At 36.7% G+C, this 8170-nt stretch overlaps 1 pseudogene; it reads left to right on the top strand.

Annotated features, from left to right (window-relative positions):
• Nucleotides 1-6642: 6642 nt before the first annotated feature.
• Nucleotides 6643-7111, top strand: LOC106021106 (annotated as a pseudogene).
• Nucleotides 7112-8170: the final 1059 nt, after the last annotated feature.

Below are 8170 nucleotides of genomic sequence, written 5' to 3'. Positions count from 1 at the left end.
AAATATACAATACATTTGGCAATATATCCTCTTTTTAACTCACCTCAATTGAGGTCCATTTAGACTTTTGAATAATTTTCTCAAAGTTTTATATGCTAAAAGGATTTTCTGGGAACACAATGTATTTTTTGAAGACACCACTGTGTTGAGTGCCGCCTTCCTGCCAGCCTGGTTCCAAAGCTGCATCACTCTCAAATGAACACACAGGATGCTATATGAATTATGAAGCTCTTGGCCATTTGCTTGGTTTCTTACTGGCTACCTCTGACTTAAGTATTTACCCCATAATTGTTAATCCATGTATTTCTCTTACCGGAGAAAGGGGTCCAGACATCTTACCCCTATGGTGGCTTCATGATGTCTGCCTGTGTCTGTTTCCAAAATCCTCCTCAACTCCTAGTCCCACCTATCTTGCTTCCCTATTTGCCAGCAGTGCTTTATTGACATATACACAGGACTTCCCCATCACCACTGTCCTCTGTAACTCCAGGTATGGTTTTAATTAATTTTTATTTCATGCAGTAGTATATTGACAGAGGAGATTTAGAATATTTTTAAAGTCCATATGCCCATCATGACAATTGCTTTGGTCTTTACTTCAATGACAATGGCATGTACTTTTTTTTTCAGTCTGGCTATTGTCTTCTTTAGGACTTAATAAAAACCTAAAACCTGGAGTGTAGAGAAGGCTCAATAAAACTAAATATCATGTATAGCCCTTGCAGAGAACCTGGGATTAATTCCCAGCAACGACTCTCAAAACTCTCTGTAACTTAATTACCAAGAAATTTATCAGTCTTTCTGGCCTTTGTGGGCACTTGCTTTCATTCCTATACAACTGCCAGAGAGACACATACCTAAAAATAAAATATATATAAAAAAGCCCAGATACCTTTTTGTATATAGACAAATAAGTCTCCATTGTGTTTGAGTGTGCTGTAATTACTTTATATGCCTTCATATATATAAATGATAGATATTAATTCTTTGATATGATATTTCAAAAACACTGTAAAGGCTATTCTTAGTCATATTTTATCATTGCAAAACTTAATTAGTTAAATAAATATTTAGAAGTTTAATTTTTGGTCAAGTGTTTTCATAATTAATATAAATATTGTATCTCTTCAGAAATTGTACCATATACAATTTTGTATAATGGGATCCATATTTAAGATTTCTAATTTCTTTTTTTCATGGTCAGAGTTTTATTTCAAACATGTGTGTGTGTGTGTGTCAGAGAGAGACAGAGAGAGAAAGAAAGAGAGAGTTGAAATACACTTAATTGGCTAGATTTGTGTTGTGCTTTGTGCTTTTCAAATACTAGAATGAGAAACATCATGTCAAAGATCTGGTTAAAGGAATTACCACATTTTTGTATAACCATTTAAGCTAGGGACATATATCTGTATTAGCCCCATGTTCAGGCTGAGCTGAACATCATTATGATAATGGATTGTAATAATGAGCTCCTTGTATTGACTTTCTCTCTGCTCTGAAGGCTCAGGGAGAGAGGCACTACACTGCTCCTTATTCTTTTGTACTCTGTCTTGGTATGCTTCCCAGCATTTATTTTGTGTCAATCACTATTCTCTAGCTTGGATGAAGATCACTGGATGCAAATTCTTGATATTCTATGAATCATTTTGTGATTTCTTTTTATTTTATTTTCACTTTTATTTTTAAGATATTAATGAAATGAATATATCAAAGATTATTTCTATATAAGTAAATTTGAATAGACTAACAAATTTAATTTCTTAGCATACACATTATATCAATATGCTTCAACATTAAAATCAGGATATAGAAATTCTATTTTTGTTTTTTATTTAATGTCTCTTTGCTTTTCTTTAGCACCTAGATTTAGAATGGAAAACCAAGCAGTAAGGAGTTATATATGAAAGGTTTTGTTTTTATACAGATGCGGGGCATGGCTGAATATTGCCACACAATCCTGAGCTTTGCGTCTTTTCATTTAGCAAGTATCTGTGATGTATCTTGTTGATGATCTGTAGAGGTGACTCATTCCTGAAGTGTCTACCATATTACTCCTGCTTCACTGAATATGCTTCTTTTTTCTCATCCCCACACACTTCTTCCTGCTCTTCCTCATCTCTCTTCTCATAGAGATCCACCTCATATATTTTCTTCCAGTACATGAGAAGAAGAAATCTATAGGGTCAGTGTCACTCTACAGTAACCTATCATAGAACTGTGCTTGACTTCTCCCTGCTGTGATCACTCAGGTTATCTCAGTGTATGGACTAGCCATATGAGAGACAATGTATCAGAAGACTGTGGTTTTATTAGAATAGTCTCCTGAAAATTTATTAGTGGCATGCCTCTGATGAGGACTCAGGGATCACTGTCTACTCTCTATCATTCTCTTCTTCTTAATTAATGATATGAGTGAATTATATTTTCCTTCTGATATGTACTCATCTCTATTACTATGTACCTTTCTCATTTATGCTCAATTATTGACACAAGAAAGCTCAGATAAAAGTCTCCTTTATGACTACTTCCACACCCACTCTGGGATCTTCTGGCCTGGGAATTGAGGGCAGGTCGAATAACCCAGCAGACCAAGTAATGTCAAGCCTGCTGAGATTGCTAGGCTACTCCCTCCCTCAGTAAGGGTAGATGTGAGCTCCATTTCTTGCCTCAGCCGTCATTCCTGCCAGGCCACTCTGGGATCTCCTGGCCTGGGAACTACAGGCACGTTGAATCATCCCTGACTTAGCAAGCAACTGCAAGTCTGCTGACAGTACTGTGCTAACCCACCTACCTGGAGAGGGAGTGTCTCAGACCCACCTGCCCCACCCCTACAGTGAGACATATCAGAATATTGGATCTGCTTACACCCACTGGAAGAGAACCATAGACCTGTGGCCAGCAGGAGAGGAAGAGACCCCCACATGTACACCCTGGAAGAAGGGATTGTAAGACACAAATATAAGAACACAGTCAACAAAAGGAAAACCAATATGACATCACCAGAGTTTAGGGACCCTATGCCTTAAAAACAACTTCATGAAGATGATAGAGACCCTAAAAGAGGAAATGAGAAAATCCTTTAAAAAATAGAAGAAAAAAAACAAAAATTGCAAGAAACAATTGAAACAATGTTTAGGGTTAGGGTTAGGGTATACAAATGGACTTTGGACTCCCATCCAACAATGTGAGATGCACTCTCACCCTGAACTCTTGGGGGGGGGTCTAGGCCCTGCCCTGGATGAAATGACAAACTATGGACACCACCAAGTAGGGCCTTACCCTCCCTGGGGAAACGAGGGGATATTGGGGGGGTTGGAGGGAGGCCATGGGGAAACGGAGAAGGACCTGGAACTGACCTGTGAAGCAACCTTGTTTCTAATTTAAATTTAAAAATAAATAATAAAAAAGAAAAAAACAAAAATAATACATATAATAAAAAAATAAAAATAAAAGTTGAAAGAGAGACCAAAAAAAAAAAAACCACAGTCAGAAGGAATGCCAGAATTAGAAAAGGTGGGTAAACGATCAAGACTACAGTCACAGCATAACTGAGTTGGAAGAGAGAATCACAGGTGTTGAAGATAGATTAGGAGAAATAGGTTCGTCGACCAAAGAAAATCTTAAGTTCAACAAATCCCTAACACAAAATATCCAGGAAATATGGGACACTGTGAAAAGGCCAAACCTAAGAGTCATAGGTACAGAAGAAGGTGAAGAAACCCAGGTCCAAGGTGCAGAAAACATATTCAACAAAATCTTAGAAGAAAAGTTTCCCAACCTAAAGAAAGACATGCCTATCAAAGAAAAGGAAGCCTCCAGAACACCCAAAAGAGTGGAGCACAAAAAAAGGGCTCTCGGCACATATTAATTAAAGCATGAATCATACATAATAAAGAAAGAATATTAAGAGCAGTGAAGGAAAAAGGCCAAGTAACATACAAAGGCAAACTTACAGAATCACATCTGACTTCTCCATGGAAACTCTGAAAGCCAGAAGGTCCTGGATAGATAGTCTACAAACAATAACAGACCATTGAAGGCACCCCAGACTACTATATCCAGTAAAGCTTTCCAGATATTCCATGAAAAAAACAAATTTAAAGAATACATATCTACTAATCCAGCACTACAGAAAGTGCCAGAAGGAAAACTCCAATCTAAGGAAGTTAAGTACACTCACAAAACATAGGCAATCGATAATCTCACTTTACCAAAAGCCAAAAGAAAAAGGGGGGTAAATCCACAAACAACACAACTACCAACATTTACAAAAACAAACCCAACAACAACAACAACAAAAAACCCCACAAGAATTAACACTCAATGGTTCTTAATTACACTCAATATTAATGGTCTTAGTTTGCCTATGAAAAGACAGACTAAAACAATGTATATGAAGACAAAATCCCTTCTTCTGTTGCATACAAGCAACACACCTCAGCTTCAAAGACAGATGTTACCTCAGAGTAAAGGGTTGGAATAAGATTTTACAATCAAATGGACCCAAGAAACAAGCTGCTATTGCTATCATACTAGCTAACAAATTAGACTGCAAACTAAAATAAATCAAAAGAGATAAAGAAGGTCATTTCATTCATCACAGGAAAAAAAATCCATCAGGAAGAAGTCTCAATTCTGAACATCTATGCCCAAAATGCAAATTGACTGATATTCATAAAAGAAACATTACTAAAACACAAATCACACATTAAACTCCACACACCTATAGTGGAAGACTTCAATATCCCACTCTCACCACTAGACAGGACTACCAGACAGAAAGTTAACAAAGAAACAAAGGAATTAACTGAAGTTATGAAACAATTGAGTTTAACAAACATCTATTTAACATTCCATCCAAACACAAAATAGTATACCTTCTTCTCAGTACCACATGGGATGTCCTATAAAATTGCCCTCATACTTGGCAACATGGCAAACCTCAAGAGGTACAAAAAATTGGAATAACCCCCTGTATCTTATCAGACCACTATGGTTTAAAGTTAGAATTCAACAAGAACACAAATTGCAGAAACCTTACAAACTAAAGGAAATTGAACAACATTCAATTGCAGAATTCCTGTGTCAAGGAAGAAATAAAGAAAGAAATTGAAAACTTCCTAGAATTCAAAGAAAAGGAAGACACAAAATATCCAAACTTATGGAACTTATTGAAAGAAGTACTAAGAAGAAAGTTCATAGCATTAAGTGCACACATGAAGAAAGTGGATAATAGTCATGATAGAGAATTAACAGCACAACTGAAAGCTCTAGAACAAAAAGAAGCAAACTCAACCAGGAGGAGTAGATGCCAGGAAATAAGTAAATTAGGACTGAAAATAATAAAGTGGAAACAAGGAAAAACAATACAAAGAATGAATACAGCAGAGTTAGTTCTTTGAGAAAAATCAACAAGCTAGACAAACTTTTATCCAAACTAACCAAAAGGCAGAGAAAGAACACACAAATTAACAAAATCAGAAATAAAAAGGGAAACATAACAATGGACAGTAAGAAAATACCAAAAATCTTCAGGGCATACTTTGAAAACTGGCACTTCAAAGAATTAAAAAATTTAAGGAAAATTGACAATTTTGTGGATAGATACCACATACCAAAATTAATCAAGTTCAGGTAAGGAAATAAAATAGTCCTATAACCCCTAATAAAAGAGAAGTAGTCAAGTCTCCTGACCAAAAAAAGCCCAGGCCGCTTCAGTGAAGAATTCTACCAGAAATTCAAAGAAGAGTGAATGCCAATACTCCTGAAAGTATTCTACACAATAGAACCTAAAGAATCATTGCCAAACTCTTTTTACAAGGTTGCAATTACCTTGGTATCAATGCCACACAAAGACACAACTAAGAAAGACAACTATACACCAATATCCCTCATGAATGAAAAAATGCTCAATAAAATACTAGCAAATGGAATCTAAGAACACATGAGAAAATTCATCCATCATGATCAAGTAGGCTTCATCCAAGGGATGAAGGGATGGTTTAGCATATGAACATCTATCAACATAATCCACCATTTAAACAAACTACAAAAGAAAAACTTGAGGATCACTAGATGCTGAAAAATCCTGTGACAAATCCAACACACCATCATAATTGTCCTGGAGAGATCAGGTATAACAGGAACATACCTAAACATATGTTGGATGCATTAAACCAACAACCAGCATCAAACTAAATGGAGATCTGTGATCTGTGTGATCATCTAAAATTAGGAACAAAACAAGGCTGACCACTCTTTCCATATCTCTTCAATATTGTACTTGAAATTCTAGCTAGAGAAATAAGAAAACAAAAGGAAATCAAGAGGACACAAATTAGAAAGGAAGAGGTCAAACTTTCACTATTAAAATATGATATGATAGTTTACCCAATTGACCAAAAAAACTGTAAAAGGGATAAATACCTTCATCAAAGTGACAGGATACAATATTAACTCAAAAAAATCAGTATCCCTACTATATACAGACTATAAATGGGCTGAGAAAGAAATCAGAGAAACATCACCCTTTAAAATAACAAGAAACAACATAAAATATCTTGGGATAATGCTAACCAAACAAGTAACAGACCTATTAACAAGAACATTTGTCTTTAAAGAAAGAAACAACTTTTCATCAAGATGGCAGCGAAAGCAAAGAAGGAAGCTCCTGCACCTCCCAAAGCCAAGCTAAAGTGAAGGACTTGAAAGCCAAGAAGGCATTGCTGAAATGTATCCACATCCACAAAAAGAAGAAGGCCTACATGTCATCTACCTTCTAGTGGCCAAGACCCTGCAGCTCTGGAGACAGCCCAAATACCCTGGAAAGAGCATGCCCAGGAGAAACAAGCTTGACTGCTTTGTCATCATTAAATTCCCTCTGACCACTGAGTCAGCCATGAAGAAGATAGAAGACAAAAACACACTTGTGTTCATTGTGGATGTCAAGGCCAACAAGGACCAGAGCAAATAGGCTGTGAATAATCTCGATGACAATGATGTGGCCAAAGTCAACACCCTCATAAGGCCTGATGGAGAGAAGAAGGTGTATGTTCGCTTGGCCCCTGATTATGATGCTCTGGATGTTGCCAACAAAATTGGGATCATCTAAACTGAGTCCAGCTGGCTAATTTAAATATATACTTTTTCACCATAAAAAAGAAACAAAAGAAGATATCAGAAAATGGACAGGTCTCTCTCATTCTCTTGGATAGGTAGGCTCAACATAGTAAAAATGGCATTCTTGCCAAAAGCCATCTACAGAATCAATGCTATCCCCACCAATGCTTCACAGACCTTGAAAGAACAATAATCAACTTTATAGGAAAAAAAAAGACCCAGGATAGCCAAAACAACCCTATACAACAAAGGATCTTCTGGAATCATCACCATTCCTGACTTCAAGCTCTATTATAGAGCTATAAGTACTGACAATAGGTTGGTATTGGTACAAAAATAGACAGGTAGAACAATAGAATCAAACTTAAAAGCCTGATATTAACCCACACACCTATGAGCAACTGACTTTTGACAAAGAATTTAAAATTGTACAATGGAAAAAAGAAAGCATTTTCAACGAGTGGTGCTGGCATAACTGGATGATGTCATGTAGAAGACTGCAGATAGATCCATGTCTATCACCATGCACAAAACAGGTCCAAATGAGTCAAAGACCTCAACATAAATCCAGCCATACAGAATCTCTCAGAAGAGAAAGTGGAAGGTACTTTTGAGCAAATTGTTACAGGAGACTGCTTCCTGAATATAATACCAGTAGCACAGACACTGAGATCCACCATTAATAAATGGGACCTCCTAAAACTGAGAATCTTCTGCAAGGCAAAAGGTACAGTCAACAAGACAAAAATGCAGCCCAGAGAATCGGAAAAGATATTCACTAATCCCACATCTGACAGTGGGCTGATCTAGAAAATTTACAAAGAACTCAAGAAGCAAGTCTCCAAAACACAAAAGGATCCAATTAAAAGGTTGGCTACAGAACTAAACAGAGAATTCTCAGGAGAGGAGTCTAAAATGCCTGAGGGATGCTTAAGGAAGTGCTCAACATCCTTAGCCATTAGGGAAATTCAAATCAAAACAACTCTGAGATACCAATTTACTCCTGTCAGAATGGCTAAAATCAAAACACCAAGGACAGTTTATGCTGGAG

Source organism: Mesocricetus auratus, unplaced genomic scaffold (genome assembly GCF_017639785.1).
Source record: "Mesocricetus auratus isolate SY011 unplaced genomic scaffold, BCM_Maur_2.0 Super-Scaffold_100011, whole genome shotgun sequence".
NCBI classification, from domain to species: Eukaryota; Metazoa; Chordata; class Mammalia; order Rodentia; family Cricetidae; genus Mesocricetus; species Mesocricetus auratus.
This window is presented reverse-complemented; position numbering and strand designations above follow the sequence as displayed.